The sequence below is a fragment of the Lissotriton helveticus genome, chromosome 3_1 (assembly GCF_964261635.1).
Source record: "Lissotriton helveticus chromosome 3_1, aLisHel1.1, whole genome shotgun sequence".
Lineage (NCBI taxonomy): Eukaryota > Metazoa > Chordata > Amphibia > Caudata > Salamandridae > Lissotriton > Lissotriton helveticus.
In genome coordinates, this window is record NC_136061.1 from 717,474,969 (window position 1) to 717,492,849 (window position 17,881).

The window sequence follows — 17,881 nt, forward strand, 5'->3', positions numbered from 1 at the left end:
AGCACCTGGCAGGAGGGGGGGTGGAGCCTAAAAGCGTTTCCTGTTTTGTTTCCTGTCTGTGGAATACCTCATGAGTGACGACTGGGTCGAGGACGAGTAGGACTAAGAGTAATGGGGGTGTTGCAGGCTGTGGGGGTTCCCCCTGCTCTGATTCTGTGTCTTTTATTAAATTTTCACATGCTGCACTCCTTTGTGTCTGGTCTGTGTTGTGCTGTGTTTGGGTTGCCAAAGGTCTGGTTGGGCGTTGCTTTGGTATGCCTCATGAGTGATGACTGGGTTGAGGACGAGGGACATAGAGGCAATGCTATGATTACATTGGGTACTCCCCATTACTCTTAGTCCTACTCATCCTCGACCCTGTCATACTTCCCACCCTCCCTCCCTGTCCAGGCCTTTGTTGCTTGGTGTGTCAGGATGTGCTTCTGGTGGTTAGGTATGATATAGCACCTGGCAGGAGGGGGGTGGAGCCTAAAAGCGTTTCCTGTTTTGTTTCCTGTCTGTGGAATACCTCATGAGTTATGACTGGGTCGAGGACAAGTAGGACTAAGAGTAATGGGGATTACCCAATGTAATCATAGCATTACAACGCATAACATTACATTGCATGTATGGTAAGTGTTGGATAATGTAGGGGTAAAAATTACTATTCTAACTCCAGGGGGTGCAACAGTAGGGTAAGTGTTGGAAAGTTTAAGGGTACTATGCGTTGTAATGTTATGCGTTGTAATGGTATGTGTTGTAATGACATGCGTTGTAGTGGTATGCGTTGTAGTGTCATACGTTGTAATGGTTTTCGTTGTAATGGCATGCGATGTAATGGATGTTGCGTTGTAAAAGTTTTGTTGTAAAAGTTGCGTTGTAAAGGTTGTTTCTCGTGCATGTATGTAATAATACAACCAGGCAAAGCAAGTATCTACGCACGGGATTTATCACCTGGCTTCGTTTCCTGATCCTATCCTTCAATTAAATCCCATGTACCGCCCAAATCCGCAACATAATCTTGGGTATGCACCTGTCTCCAAATATCGACCAGAACAAGAAGACCAAAACATTTTAATATCAGCAAGAGGCATTACAGTAGAAGAAGCAGCCTCTGTTAATTCCTTAGAATAAGCAGTAGGATTTTTCCTAGGGTCAGGCAGAGTAGTCGTAAGGGCTAAAACCTCACTTCTTTTCCACAGGGTATAGGCCCATTGTTCCTGGAAACTAGCAGCTTCGGCTGCTCTAGTGACATTACTGCGCTTATCCGTTAACTCAGGTTTTTCTGGATGATATATTGGACGAATCTCATGCATAGTAAACTGAGTCATTTTAGTGGGACTCTTGTTATACAATCAAACTCTATAAGAAACAATAGTAGCAATATTTGCAAGCACCTGACCTGGAGCTAAATCGGCGACATGAACACGATCCTTAATATCAAATAACACTTGTGGGGGCCTCCACCTTGATGTGTGTGCGCCAAACGCCAATCAATGTAGTGGACATGTGTTGAACAATTTGCTGCTGTAGGAAAGGCTCAAACTCACGCACAGCTTGGCAAATGTCCTCAGTCTCCTAAACTGAATTACTAGTCCACTTCATAACCTGTCTCGCTAATACAGCTTTGTCATCCTCACCTACACCAGAACGCACCAACGGAACCATTTGTTCCCTAAATTTCACCCATTCCCTGTCCTCAAACCCTCGTACTGGTGTATCCACATCCAAAATTGTCAGAGGGTGAATAATCATAGAAGGAGAAGCGGCAGAGATAGTGGGTACAACTGTAGTTAACATCTGCACCGGAGGGGAAAGAGCAGGGGATTAAGTAGTTGAAACAGTAGATGTACTAGAGGTCACAGTCATCCAAGATGGCGAGGACAGAGAAGGGGGCCATAGCCAAAGCTGTCGAAACATCAGCTGTAGATACAGGAACAACCAAAGCAGATGAAACAGGGTGCTGTGACTGCAAAGCAACAGTGGGGTATATCCTCTGGGGGGCATAGGGAGGCGGGGGTCGAGTATCTAACAACTCCTCTATAAAAGTATAATTTTCTTCTTTGGCCAAATAAGACTTATCAATGTGTAACTAAAACCTTCTATTTCCACATTTAATCTCCTGTTTTTTCTGTATCATATGCTACAGCTTTCTGTGTCAATGTTTGCATTTTCCCTTTCCGTGCATCTCTTTCCATCTGCCTTGCCTCCTTCTGCCAAGTTCGGAGAGAATAAAACATCGACTGCCTACCTCCTCTCTTAAACAACTGTTCCTGTAAAAACCCAATCTTTTGTTCATCAAAGGTGCCCGCAAAAGGCCACTGCAATTCGGTATGGTTCCTTGTATATTTGTGCCATAATGTACTAAAAATAATAGGGCCAAGGCCATGTTTCACATACATATCAAAATTAGGGCTGCCCTCTATGGGCACCGCCTGAGCTTCCTCCAACCGGGCATCTGCAGAAAAACAACGGCAACACCAATTCCAAAATTAGCTTAAGCCAGGCATTTCAAAAGATGATGTCTTCAGCCTCTCCTCCGTCTGCGGAAAGGGGATGGATCCATCACCCGTAGGAATCCCTGTTCGGGTGCCAGCTGAAGGAAGTAATCCATTTAGGGTCACCCGGGTCACTAATGACCATAACTCAGCCTTCTGTACCAAATGAAGAGTCGGTCAGACAGTGGAATAATTTCCCAGGCAGCTGCAGCTAAACAGCGAAATACAGAAAAAACGGTTTCAGCACTCATATCTTGCAAAGAAACATAGTCCAAGGTTGGTCCATCCAGAGCCCACTACCAGACAAGGGGGAGAGAGCCTCTATCTAGTGAGAAAGGTATACGCTAACAAGAACAGCGTATTTTATTACCGAAACAAAACTTTAAGGGGAGCATTTCTCGGAATGAGATGAGATCAGTTTTTTTGTCCTCATTCACCTCAGAAGATAGTAATGTCCATTTTTTCAGTCCTTTACTCGAAAGAGATACTGACCAATGAAGGGTTTACTACCATGGGCATAGTCCTTCCTGCGGCTATCTCTCTCTCGCGGTGTAAACATACACCGGCATTGCTTAAAATTCGGAGTGTGGGGAGGAAACCCTTTTGCAGTCCAGAGTAAATTGCTGGTGTAATCATTAGACATAGTTACAATCTAATATCTCCTGTATCCTTAAAACCGTATGCCAACCCTTCCGGGCTCTCCATCCGTGCTAACAACAAATTCCATGAATCTTTCTTTTCAGACTTTTTTCCTAATAAATCCATTTTGGACATATACATAATGGATTCCAACCATTCTGAATGCTGTGGTGGTGTACTGCTCACCCATTTCTGACAAATCTCTCTACTTGCAAGCACTGTTCCCATTAACTCGCGCGGCCGCGCGCGTGCGCATTGAAGGCACCCCTAGCGCGCAGTGCTCATTATTTAGCGCGCACATCCTGATACAGGTCGCGCCGCCGCTTTTAAAATGCGAGCGGCGCAAAAACCCGCCGTTTGCTGGACACAAGAAGAGACGGAGCGGCAGATAAGTGCATTTTGGGAGGGCGTGCAAATGGCCCTTGCACTTGCTGCATTCCTTTCCTTACAGTGCACCGCTGCGGGGCTGATTGTGAGCCATTGAGTTAGTATTCAATGTTAATTGCAGCGCACACGGGCTGCAATTAACATTGAATATTAATTTAATGGCCCACAATCAGCCCCGCAGCGGTGCACTGTAAGGAAAGGAATGCACAGTGTCAAACACGGCGTGTGCTAAAGCACACGTCGTGTTTGAAGGCCGTAGCAAACTTTCATTTATTAATCTGTTTTTTGTATAGTACATCTGCACCAAACAGTGATAGAGAATTGTGCTCCTACCGCAATCGATACAGAGGCAGCAAATTCGAATAGAAATTATAAAACCATGGGTATGGGAAACATTGGTGTACCGAAAGATAATGGGGTCTTCACTGCAAAATGTGATGTGGGGCCGTCTTCCAACACAACGGAGGCGCTTGCATGTTATGCAATTATAAACACGAATCGTGGCTGCACCTTTTGTGCTGTTGTCCTGCCATGATCCAGGAAAGGATAATTCTACTCAGGCAATTATTTCTGAAACAAAAAGGCCCGCACCAGCGCCTGGGCAGGTTCGAACGTCCCTACAAAGTCCAGAAATTGATATCGAACTATCCACACAAAGGAAGTGGGAGACACATAATTTTGCCCACAGCACTGGATTCCCAAGGACACCGAAAGAGTTGAAGTAACATCCTGGTCTCATGCTGTTATTGCCTCACCTCGCATCGTGAAAGGCAGGCTCTCTGCAGGAGCCCAGAGTAACCTTATTTGAACCACAACTATCACTGAGCTAAGAACGCTAGCTTGAGCAAACTTCAATGCGCCTTAACTTTTCATGATCTTAGAGAATATAACACAGCACCAGCACTTTATTCCGCTCGAATGTGTCCCAAGTAACAGTTACAATGATATAACCCATCTCCCCCAAACAATAGAGCAATCGTTTGTTGAGGGTTCAACACAGGGAAAAAAGCAAGGCAGGCTCTAAATTTACTCATACATCTGTACGAACTGATTCGTAGTCCTTTTAAAGTTTGTATTCTTTTTGTAAAACTTTTAATTAACTGATGCGAATAAATTAAATTGAAATTAAATTAAATTAGTCTTTCATATGTCACAAATGTTCATTGGGGTTTGGCTAGCTGGGTCCTCCCACTGACGTTTTGGGGGCCCTCTCTGCACGGACCTGCTTTCAGCCCCGGAGAGAGAGGGGGTGGGGGGGGGAGGGGGGAGGTAGGGGAGTGAGGGAGAAACAAGGACATGGTCAAGAAGGAGCAATGGAAAATATGAGTAGAAAGAAGTGAAGGTTGAGGTTGTGGTACAAGGGACTAAAGGAACAAATAGACTAGGAATCTGTGGGTGCATCAGTATCTGAAAGAAATGAGACAAGAAACTAGGGGGCAGATCTACAAGGAAGTACTGCAGTGCGGCACCACAAGCCGTTTGGCTGCTCCATGCTGCGCACTTCCTAAACACAGGGATGCAACATATTTACAAGAATATGTTGCATCTCTGTGCTTCTCCCAGCGCAGGTGCACAAACTGCAGCCATGCGCTGGTGCAGGCACCCTTGCACCATGGTGCAAGGATGCCTGCGTCGTGGGGAGATTGTTTTTGTGCAGGAAGGAGCCCCTTACTGCACAAAAACAATCACTACAGGCATTTTCTTCTTTCAATGCGTGCTGTAGAATGCAGCACGTATTGAAAGAGGAAAAAACGAGGAGAAATGAAAACATTCATCCTCGTTGCGCCTCGTGACGCCACCTCTAAGGTGCAAAAACAACAATTGATGGACAGAATGCAGAACAATGTCATACATTCACCCCAGTACAGAGATCTGGGCCTAAATCCATCGTTTTTTTGCACTCCACACCACCCCAGGTCAGACATGGCCATATGCAAATCAGCCTTGACCCTGTGCCTCATGGGAACAGTCCAGCCCGAACTGGGGTGGCTGAGTGAACTAAAGAATGGTGATGGATTAAACCCAGATCAGTTGACTGGGGGTGAGTGTTTGATTTGTTCAAACGCTCTGTCCATCATCCCTTTTTGTATCGCTTTGTTCGCCCTAAGTGTGGCAGGGTATACTCAGACGTGAGTCCCTTGTTCACTTGGCCACTGGATTCAAGATAGCCTGGCTGATGAGGATTATGAATCCGAAACCAGTCCCAGGATGCTTGTTTCCGGTCCAGGGAAGACATGGCTTGGCAGCTCGGGCTGGACTGTTCCCATAAGGCACAGGGTCAGACTGATTTGCATATAGCCATGTCTGAACTGGGGTGGCTGAGTGAACTAAAGAATGGTGATGGATTAAACCCAGATCAGTTGACTGGGGGTGAGTGTTTGATTTGTTCAAACGCTCCGTCCATCATCCCCTTTTGTATCGCTTTGTGCCACCTCTAAGGTGGCGTATCTTTCAGACGCATCTCCAGATTCACGATTTCTCGTAGATCTGGAGATGTGTCTTGTTACATGAGTGTTGCGTGGGAACACCCACAGCAACACCCATAGTACGCCCCTTCAACGCAAAGTGCTGCATGTGAAGGGGCCGTATTTACAAGGAGAGGAAAAGTCACGCAGGGTGGCTTTTCCTGTCCTTGTAAATATGGAGGTGCCCCCTGCGCCACCAGTACGTCACAAAAAGTGACATACTTGTGGCGCTGGGGGCTTGTAAATCTGCCCCTGGGTGTCATGAAAAACAACTTGGAGCACTGGAGAAGGTCTTAATGCTTATCGCTCGTATTGGGGCCTATTTTGCGCAAAAAATTATTGAAAAGGTGAGTCTCTAGACTTTTTCAGAAAGAAAGAATGTTCAGGGCTTATCCCGAGATGTGGAGGGATGGAGCTCAAGGTGGTAATAGCAGAGTCAGGTGGTAATAGCAGAGTCAGAAAGGAATTGCTTTAGTATTTGAGATTTCAAATTTTGGGGTTTTCAAAATAAGTGAGTTCTTGCCCATGAACTGTCTAGATCTGCCCAAAAAGATCAGCGGGGTGACACAGTAGATTTCAAAATGTACCCCCGATTCTAAGGGTAGTCAGTGTCGATCACTCAGATCTGTGTTAACGTGATCAGATTCATTCCTCCCTGCAATTAAGCTGGCAGTAAGATGGAGGATACCCTAGAGGGGGGACAGGAACACCTATGTAGAAAGCCTGCTAGGATGACATTTCTCACATCAAATCTTGAGATGATTAGGGCAAGGGGCTGTTGACTATGGCTGGTCATTTGAGAAAAGAAATGTAATTCTCTTTAGTTTGTGAAAATTATAATTTGCAGACTGCACAAGTTTATTTACCTGTGGTAGCAATCATGTTGATCCAAATTCCTATCAATTTGACTGTATCTGAGGGGGAGGTTACATTTGCAACGTTTAGCGAACAGATTAGGTGTTATCTTATTCTTCGATTTATGGGAGATTAATTAGTAATTTGGGAGGGAATAAGAGAGTTTGACACATTTCTGATATCCAAACATATAATTTCTTCAAACATCCCTGGAGTGTGTGTGGATTGTGGATAGAAAACCTCTTGATAAACAGGTGTGGGTTGCCAATGTATTTGTACAAATGTATGCCATAGTTTTGAGACGCTAGTTTAGAGGCTCAACATAAAGATTGAACAGGACTGGGGAAGGAGTAGATCCTTGTGGTATACCGCAGGAAATCTATTTTCGTTGTGACAGAAAATTCCAATTTGATTAAATGAGAGTAATCCAAGAGGAGCCATCTGACCCATTTTAGCACAATATCCTTGTATTCCAATCTAGTCTGCCCACTAAAATGGTCCACTGTGCTGCAGGTCGTTGACAAATCCGTCAATACCAGTATGCACGCCTCTCCTTCATCGAACATACAGTGAACATCATTAAGCACTCTTATTGTCACTGTTTTGGTGCTGTGGCCTTCTATAAAGGCAGATTGGCAGGGAGAAAGCACAGCATTTTCCTATAGGTATTTTTTAAATTGGAGAGCAACACATTTTTCAATGACTGTGCCAAGCAAAGGTAGGTTAGATAAGGGTTTGTAGTTGTCTAGAGAATCAGGGTCTGCATTTGGCTTTCTCAGGATATGTATGATCTGGTCCAGCTTCAGTCCATAGGGAAAAGTTCCTGACACACCGAGGTCTTTCCTATAGCGAATCCATGAGGTTTTAGACGGCAGAACGTCGTTTTAATTATGTTTGTGGGTAAAACATCACCAGAGTAATATGTAGGGTGCATTGATTTAATTATATCAGACAGGTCCTGTAATTGGCACTCAACAAAAGTGAATCTATTTTGAGGTGTAAACAGATGGTTATGATATTTGAGGAGAAAAATCTGCTTTTATTTTAGAGATTTTACTTGAGAATAAGGATATTGCTGGAATTTGGGTTACTGGTTGAGGGGGGTGTAACCCTACTGAAACATCGACCACAATCTCTGTAAGGATAAAAAACAAGCAAAGTTAAAATTAACTTGTTCTCAACTCTCTGGTAGGTTTCAACAAAGCAATCAGGTTTAACTTAGAGGCAATGCGTAAAGCATTTGTGCAGTACTTTAAACAGTCATAAAGTGAAAACACAATGCAAGAAAAATCTCACACTAATTTAGAAATATAGAGTAACATTTAATAAATTATTTGAGTCCAAAAAGTAAAAATCCAATTAGTTGAATTGGAAATATACAATTTTAAAGATTTTGGTGAAAATAGTGCCTAAAAGCACAAAGCATCAACTGTGGTTATCTGGGCGCACCGAACTGGGACAAAGTCACAAGTTTAGGCTGACCATGATGGAGCGCGGGCCGGAAACAGGGATCAATTTGGATCCGATTAACAAAGTACCTTAAATCCTGGTTTGCAGGGAATTGCAAGATCCCGCATTGAGGATGTCACATAGCAGTGGTCCGTAGAAAGCTGCGGGCTGCAATGCCAAATCCTGCATTGTCATCGAGGATGCTGTAGACAAAGGGCTTGGGATGCAAAGTCTGACGTCGAGGAGGCGTCTTGGAGGTGCGGTTCCAAAGATAGGGTGGTAGTGGCATTCTATGAGCCAAAGGGTGTCCCTTTGAATTGGAAGTGGCCCTCGGGGTTCAAGAATGCAAACCTCTATATTGCACCCTCAGTCAGAGCTATCTACCAGTACCCTGATGTGAGATCTGAGGTACTAAGGAGCTTAACAGCTCCCAGCCTGTCAATGAGCTCATCAGTTTGGAGGATTGAGTGAGCATTAGTCTTGGTGACTGAATTGAGTATCTTGTAGTCCACACAGAACATAAGTTCTGCAGGGGTGCCCAGTGGGACAGCTTTTTGTACCAGCACCACCCATCTGGAACAGGGACTGCTCGAGGGCACAGTCACCACTAAGGACAGCATCTTGGAGACCTTATCTAGCTTTCACCTTGTCTGACAATGTGTACATGTTGTTCCTAACAGACATAGTGTCACCTGTATTTATGTATGTTGTGGGTATCCAAATGTGTAAGCCCAGCGGTGAGAGAGAACAGAGAAGAGAACTGCCCCAGTAACTGGCGGTCAGAGTAGGGGAGATTCTTACACCCTCTACTGACCCATCATGCTCTTGGGTAGTCAGAATGTCAGGGAGATGTTCACTCACTTCATCCATCCCGTCATCTGTCACCAAGAGCATGGTGATTTCAGACCTCTCAAGTGGGCCATTGAGTTAGTATTCAATGTTAATGTGTATCCAAATTGCAGATCTACCTTAAGACCCTTAAGGTGGCGCCGTGTGTGTGGAAATGCACCGTCTTTTCAGTTTTTTAAACAAAAGTTTGGAGGGATATTTGGTGCTGCACACAAGCGCGGTCTGGTTTCTGGCGCACATAGCCATGGCTAACAAAGAAAAACAAAAGGTGATGATGGACGGAGCGTTGACAATACAAACTCACCCCCAGTCAACTGATCTGGGTTTAATCCATCACCGTTCTTTAGCTCACTCCGCCACCCCAGTTCAGACATGGCCATATGCAAATCAGTCTGACCCTGTGCCTCATGGGAACAGTCCAGCCCGAACTGCCAAGCCATGTCTTCCCTGGACCGGAATCAAGCTTCCCAGGACTGGTTTCTGGCATTACAGCCGTCTTCAGCCGCGCTTGCTTGACTCCAGTGGCAAAGTGAGCAAGGGACTCACGTCTGAGCATACCCTGCCAACTTAGGGCGAACAAAGAAAAACCAAAGGTGATGATGGACGGAGCGTTGACAATACAAACACTCACCCCCAGTCAACTGATCTGGGTTTAATCCATCACTGTTCTTTAGCTCACTCCGCCACCCCAGTTCAGACATGGCCATATGCAAATCAGTCTGACCCTGTGCCTCATGGGAACAGTCCAGCCCGAACTGCCAAGCCGTGTCTTCCCTGGACCAGAATCAAGCTTCCCAGGACCGGTTTCTGGCATTACAGGCGTCTTCAGCCGGGCTTGCTTGACTCCAGTGGCAAAGTGAGCAAGGGACTCACATCTGAGCATACCCTGCCAACTTCGGGCGAACAAAGAAAAACCAAAGGTGATGATGGACGGAGCATTGACAATACAAACACTCACCACCAGTCAACTGATCTGGGTTTAATCCATCACCGTTCTTTAGCTCACTCCGCCACCCCAGTTTAGACATGGCCATATGCAAATCAGTCTGACCCTGTGCCTCATGGGAACAGTCCAGCCCGAAATGCCAAGCCATGTCTTCCCTGGACCGGAATCAAGCTTCCCAGGACCGGTTTCTGGCATTACAGCCGTCTTCAGCCGGGCTTGCTTGACTCCAGTGGCAAAGTGAGTAAGGGACTCACGTCTGAGCATACCCTGCCAACTTAGGGCGAACAAAGAAAAACCAAAGGTGATGATGGACGGAGCGTTGACAATACAAACACTCACCCCCAGTCAACTGATCTGGGTTTAATCCATCACCGTTCTTTAGCTCACTCCGCCACCCCAGTTCAGACATGGCCATATGCAAATCAGTCTGACCCTGTGCCTCATGGGAACAGTCCAGCCCGAACTGCCAAGCCATGTCTTCCCTGGACCGGAATCAAGCTTCCCAGGACCGGTTTCTGGCATTACAGCCGTCTTCAGCCGGGCTTGCTTGACTCCAGTGGCAAAGTGAGCAAGGAACTCACGTCTGAGCATACCCTGCCAACTTAGGGCGAACAAAGAAAAACCAAAGGTGATGATGGACGGAGCGTTGACAATACAAACACTCACCCCCAGTCAACTGATCTGGGTTTAATCCATCACCGTTCTTTAGCTCACTCCACCAGCCCAGTTCAGACATGGCCATATGCAAATCAGTCTGACCCTGTGCCTCATGGGAACAGTCCAGCCCGAATTGCCAAGCCATGTCTTCCCTGGACCGGAATCAAGCTTCCCAGGACCGGTTTCTGGCATTACAGCCGTCTTCAGCCGGGCTTGCTTGACTCCAGTGGCAAAGTGAGCAAGGGACTCACGTCTGAGCATACCCTGCCAACTTAGGGCGAACAAAGAAAAACCAAAGGTGATGATGGACGGAGCGTTGACAATACAAACACTCACCCCCAGTCAACTGATCTGGGTTTAATCCATCACCGTTCTTTAGCTCACTCCGCCACCCCAGTTCAGACATGGCCATATGCAAAACAGTCTGACCCTGTGCCTCATGGGAACAGTCCAGCCCAAACTGCCAAGCCATGTCTTCCCTGGACCGGAATCAAGCTTCCCAGGACCGGTTTCTGGCATTACAGCCGTCTTCAGCCGGGCTTGCTTGACTCCAGTGGCAAAGTGAGCAAGGGAGATTCTTCAGAGTAGGGGAGATTCTTACACCCTCTACTGACCCATCATGCTCTTGGGTAGTCAGAATGTCAGGGAGATGTTCACTCACTTCATCCATCCCGTCATCTGTCACCAAGAGCATGGTGATTTCAGACCTCTCAAGTGGGCCATTGAGTTAGTATTCAATGTTAATGTGTATCCAAATTGCAGATCTACCTTAAGACCCTTAAGGTGGCGCCGTGTGTGTGGAAATGCACCGTCTTTTCAGTTTTTTAAACAAAAGTTTGGAGGGATATTTGGTGCTGCACACATGCGCGGTCTGGTTTCTGGCGCACATAGCCATGGCTGCAGCGCACAGAGACCCTAAACGTCCGCACACAGAGGAAAAAAATTAGAGGGAACATTGCTTGCGAGTAGTATTGCATAAAATAGCAAATTTCTGATGGAACCCATTGATAAAACATGTGCACAACCGTTGCTTTTTCCAATTCACATTTGCCACAGCTGGTTCGACTCCCGTTCCCCATCTTTGATAGCTTTTTGGGCGATATATATGCCCTGTGAAGCGAAAAAAGGTGGTTCCTTCTTAAAAAAGCAGGGTTGACAGTGAGTTAAAGTGTGCACATAGATACTTGCCAAATATTCTGCCGCTGCTCCCGTGGCAATTAATTTCCCCACAGTTTCTCAGCCAGCGTAAACTCTCCGTCCATAGTACCCAGAAGGTGCTGGTACCAGATTGCAACTTCCTTGGTTCCAGTAGGTTTTGTTACCAGTTGTTCCTCTAAAATGTTGCCTACACCGAGTGTCAGTTTTCTATTTTGCTCCCAGCTTTTTAATTTAACGTGAGAGGGTGTTCTTCATCAGCCCATTAAGATCTTGCCAGGGTAGCAAATTTCTATCCCTGGTCAGATCCCCCCATATTTTGAAGTCAGCCTTTTTAATGGACACCGGCAGTTTGTCGTCAAGGCAATCTGGAGTCCCAGGTGAGTCCCAAACTGGAGCAAAGTAAGAGTAATAGTAACATTTCGAAAGGCGTCTAATGTGATACCACATTTTCGCCATCGACTGTAGCAACTTCAGTTAAATTTTCTTTAAAAATTTCGGGTCTCCGAATTTAAAAAGGAAGCCATCTATATCTACTCTGGATACTTTGAACATTGCTGAAAACATTAAACCTATTATAGAACCATCTGGTATCTTTGCGAGCATTCTAAAATGTTTTAATTGGAAGGCACTTGCGTAGTATTGTATGTCTGGCAGTGATAAACCTCCCTTCTCCCTCCTCCGTAGCTTTTTCCAGGAGATCCTAATCCCTTTGTTAGCCCAAATAAATGAATGTATAGCCTGTTGAATTTTGTGTATGGTGGTTTTATCAAAATGAAAAGTTATGGAATTGTATATAAACGTAATCTTAGGTTATATAGTCTTCTTGACCAAACTAACTCTTCCTAAGATCATTAACGGGAGGTGTATCCAGCTTAGTTGAATGATCTCTTTAACCCCTTTCATGCTCATGACGAGCTGAGCTCGTCATGAGTTGCGCCGCTCGCATGCTCATGACGAGCTCAGCTCGTCATGTAACGCGGTCTTTTAAAAAAAGCCGCACAGCGCGAAAATCGCGGCCGCACGCATGCGGTTAAACACCCTCCTCAGATTAATTTCTGCAATTTCATTTATGTCTTGCCCTGCCCTTAACCCAAGATATCGCATTTCCCTTTTAATCAGGGGATTAATGCTTACTTGATTCCATATCATGATTCTGTTTTATGCTCATTCACTGAGTACCCCGACACCTCTCCGAATTCTGATGCTTTACATAAGATGGTAGGTAAGGCAGTGCTCAGATCAGATGAATACACAATTAGGTAATCGGCAAATAGCGCAACCTTTCTAACCCAATCCCCCTGTTGAAACGGGGAAATGTTGCATGCATTTCTAAGTCTGAAAGCCAAGGGCTCCATATAAAAGTTAAACAGGAGAGGAGAGAGGGGGCAACCCTGTCTTGTGCCCCTAAGTATTTTAAAAGGAGAGGATAACTTCCCATTCACCAAGACCCTTGCAACGGGTTCCTGGTATATTAGCTGTATAGCTCTACAGAAATTGTCCCCAAAGTTGTATCTTTTCAATACAGTGAATAGGTAAGACCATCTCACCTTATCAAAAGCTTTTGAGGCATCCAATGTTGTTATTGCTAAAGGAATATCGAAGGTTGTCGCAAAATCAATAGCCCCAGTAAGCTCATAATTAAGTTCGTGCAAATATCTCCCCTTCACAAACCCTCTCTGATCTTCATGTATTGAATGGCCTGCAATTTTGGCTAGTCTACTGGCCAAACTTTTTGTGAAGATTTTGTAGTCTGAATTTAAGAATAAGGGTGACTGTGGCCTCATTCCAAGATTTCGGTAACTGCATTCCATTCTCTAATGCTTCACCCATCACTGATGTCAAAAGAGGGGATAGCACTTCTGCCAAAATGTTATAAAGCTCCATGGGAATGCCATCAAGCTCGGCCGCTTTACCCCCTTTCCCACGGTTGAATGGCCCTGGCTACTTCCTGAGTAATCGCTTGATTTAGAATTTTTTGTTGGTTAAGATCTATGGGTTGAATCGAATCTGCTAGCCAGCCCTCTATCTCAGTATCTAACATTCCTTCCTTCTCTTCCGGATATAAAATGCGAAAAAAATCCTTAAAGTCTTCTTTCATCTCGGTCTTGCTATTTAAAATAATTCCGAAACGATCCTCTTTGATCTCCTTAATCCTGTTTTTATTCAGATCTGTCTTAACCTTCAAAGCTAGGAGTTTACTTGCTCCCTCCCCATATTCAAAATGGGCTAGTTTGCTAGCATCTCACCTTTTTCTAACCTTTATTTGGAGAATCTCTGATAGTTGGTTTTTCAATAACAGCTGCATCTTTTCTAATTCTACTTTTTTCTCCTCTGAAACTGATCGTTTTAACTCCATATTTAATTGCTCCATTTTATTCTCTAACCCTGTAATTTCACTTTTTTTACAACGTATTCATATGACAGGTTACACTAGTGATCTTTCCTCTAATGAAAGCTTTTAGAGTATCCCAGACTATTGCATTTGTAGCTGAGCCACTATTGATCACAATAAATTCTCGAACCTCTTCCTTCAGGTTATACATTATCTCACTGTCAGCCAGTATTGTGCGGTCTACAGTCCACCTTCTGTCCTCATTCCTGATGCTAATTTTGAATGTTAATAAAACTGCCGAGTGGTCTAAAAGGTGGGCTGCCTTATAATCGATATTAGAGATATCTTCTCTGAGGCTCCAGACTACTAAGAAGTCATCTATTCTAGACATACTTCGATATTTTTTATCATGAAAGGATGTACCTTGTTGATTACCTGCTCTTTCTCTCCAAAGATCACACAGGGTGTGCTGCATTATCATGGTTTTTAGTAGTGCTCGTGAGTTGGGTGTCGATGTTGCTCTGGTTCTGCTTGACTTATCTAATTTTAAATCTAAAACTAAATTAAAATCTACACCTATTATAATTGGGCCAGGGAATTCTAACAGATTTTTTAATGGCTCGCAGTCGTCATGATTCGGACCATAATAGCCTACTAACGTTAGTCTACTTTTATCGTCTACTTTTTTTTATTTTTTATAATCAACTTTATTGGATTTTTCAGCAGATCACTTATCATTGGAAGAAACATGACATTGTACACAGTCGACAAAGCAAGGGCGGCCCAGCTGGGCTGGGTACGGCAGTTCAGATAATCATTACAGATATATAAAATTAGACAGATCATCACATTGGTAATAAATTAAACCATTTACCCCACACTTTACTGAATAATCCGGGGCAGCCCCGAGCTTCAAAGAGAGATTCCTCCTGCATTCCACACCAATCCACTCCTCTCTTCCATTTCTGTACAGTTGGCGCCTTAGCCTGGGACCAAAGCGCAGCTATATCTCCTTTTGCCACCGCCACGGCCGTCCCCAGAAAGCACTTGTCTGCCCTAGAGCCATCCAGGCCGTCAAACACCCCCACCAGCAAGCGTCTCGGATCATTGGGAACCCCATCCCAGGGCCTGCGTGAGTTCACGTTCAACCCCTCTCCAGAACGGCGCTAAAGCCGGACATTGCCATACCATGTGATAGAAATCGGCTGGGGCAAAGGCACAGCGCGTGCATGCTGGGGACGATCTCATATGGGCCCTGAATAGGCGCGCCGGAGTGAGGAAGGCTGCATAAAGGTAGTAAAGTTGGACCAGGCGCAACTTGGAGGATGTGGTCAGGGTTTTGGGTGCTTTTAACCAGGCCCCATGCCAGAGCTGTGTTTGTCGAGTGAGCTTCCGGTCCCACCGCACATGACGTAGGGCTGTGCACCAGGCCATGAGTACCGTCCTAGTGACAGGGGGTAGAGCCTCGGGCACCGGGCTGCCATATAAAAACTCCTGCATCTGCATGAAGTCCGTTGTGCTGAGTTCCACTCGGTATGCTGGGTCTGACCAGCCACCCGCAAACCAATCGTGGATCACGATAAGTCTCGTGGCCAAGTAGTAGAGGTGGAGTTTGGTCACTCCCATGCCTCCATCGAAGGAGGGGATACGACAGTGCACCAGGGATAAACGCGGCCTCCCTCTTCCCCAGAGAAACCAGGTAAGAACGCTGTCTAGTTCCCGGAACCAACTACCTGGGAGGTGGATGGTGATGTTTTGCAAAATGTAAAGAAAACGAGGGAGGATCATCATTTTAAAGAGCGCGCTTCTGCCCAGGGGGTTAAGGGGGAGGGTCTGCCATTTCTTGAGGTCTGACTTCATCCTGACGACTAAAGGTGAGACATTCAAAGCCCATTCGAACTCTGGCAGAAGGGTAACCCAGACGCCTAGATATTTGAACGATTGCCTCCGAAGGGGGATATCCATCTGCCAGTCAAAGCAAGCCCAGGAGGGATGTAAAGGGACCAAAGTTGATTTTGCCGGGTTGAGTCGGAGTCCAGGGACCCGGTCGAAAGCGGAGAGGACCTCCAGGCATCTGTGGCCAGAACTGTCCGGATCCGCCAGATAAAGCAGGACATCGTGCGCGTAGAGGGCTATCTTATCAACGTGACTCAAGTCCCAAGCCCAACCCCAGATGAGCGGGTCCTGCCGTATGAGCACCGCCAGGGGCTCCATCGCCAGCGCGAATAAGAGTGGGGAGAGCGGGCACCCCTGACGCGTGTCCCTCCGGATTGGGAATGTCTCAGAAAGCTCGCCGTTAATGAGAACATGGGCTCTGGGGTTAGTATAAAGGATTCTGATCAGGTGGTGGAAGGGGAGACCAAAGCCCATCCTCACCAGCACATCCTCAAGGTATCTCCAGTCCACCGTATCAAAGGCCTTTTCAAAGTCGATGAAGAGCAACGCCAAATACGGGGTTAGGCGACTACGGTGGGCCGTAGCCAGGTCGAGGCGATGAATGCAGTGACGAGGTATGAACCCGCATTGGTCGGGAAGGACCAGGTCCTGCAGAAGGGGTCGGAGTCTCTGGGCTAGCACGGTAGCGAAGATCTTGATCTCCGTATTAATCAGCGAGATCGGGCGGTAGTCCTCACAGTCCAGGGAGGGAGGTTGCGTCTTTGGAATGACCACTATAGTGGCCACATCAGATTCAGGTGGGAAGGATCCTGCCTCCGCCACATGATTGAATAGTTCCACTAAATGGGGAACCAGAATTTTGCAAAAGGCCGCATAGTACTCCTGGGGGTAGCCATCAGGACCAGGCGTTTTACCGGGGTGTAATAGTGAAATCGCCTCGTGAATTTCCTCTGTGGTAAAAGGGTGGTCCAGACCCTCTGCGGTCTCCCGGGGGAGACACAGCAGCCGGTTACCGGCCCTCTCCAGCAAGTCCTCCAGTGGAGCACCAGGAGGGCGAGCTACATATAAGGTCACGTAGTAATCAGCAAAAGTTTGTGCTATGGCTGAAGACGTCACCTGGTGGACCCCGGTATCCGAGCGGATTTCGGGAATAATGCGGTTGACATTGGGATAGGACACTAGGTTGTGGAGGAGCTTGCCATTTTTATCACCCCATCCATAAATACGTGCCACCGATGAACGCCAGAGCATTTTAGCGGATTCCAACGAGATCCAGCGAATCTCCTCGCGGACCACTGCCAATTGCCAAGAGGAGTTTCCGCGACCATTAGTTAGCTGGGTTCTTTCCAGCTGCACTGCCTGGGATTCCAGCTGCACAAGTTGGGCTGTTTGCTCCACCCGTTTCGCGTGGACCAGTCCCCTGGCCACCCCCGGACAACAGCCTTGCCGGCCTCCCAAAGCGTCCCCGTTGAGGGAACCGAGCCCGTATTAGTGGAATAGTATTGACACAGTTCCTGTCCGAGTGATTCTACTACCGTAGAGAACTGCAGGAACCAGGCGTTCAGCCGCCAAGTTGCCCGTGGACCCGCTGAGGAGGTCCCAAGACGAAGGGAGACGGGGGAGTTATCCGAGATCCCCCTGGGCAATATCGTGGCCCCAGACACCAGTTAATTTCTGCAAACAAGGGTTCTGATGTGTACAGCAAACATTAACAAATCATAACAATACTAATAATGAAAAAAACAGAAAAAAGAGATATTTTCAAGGGCCC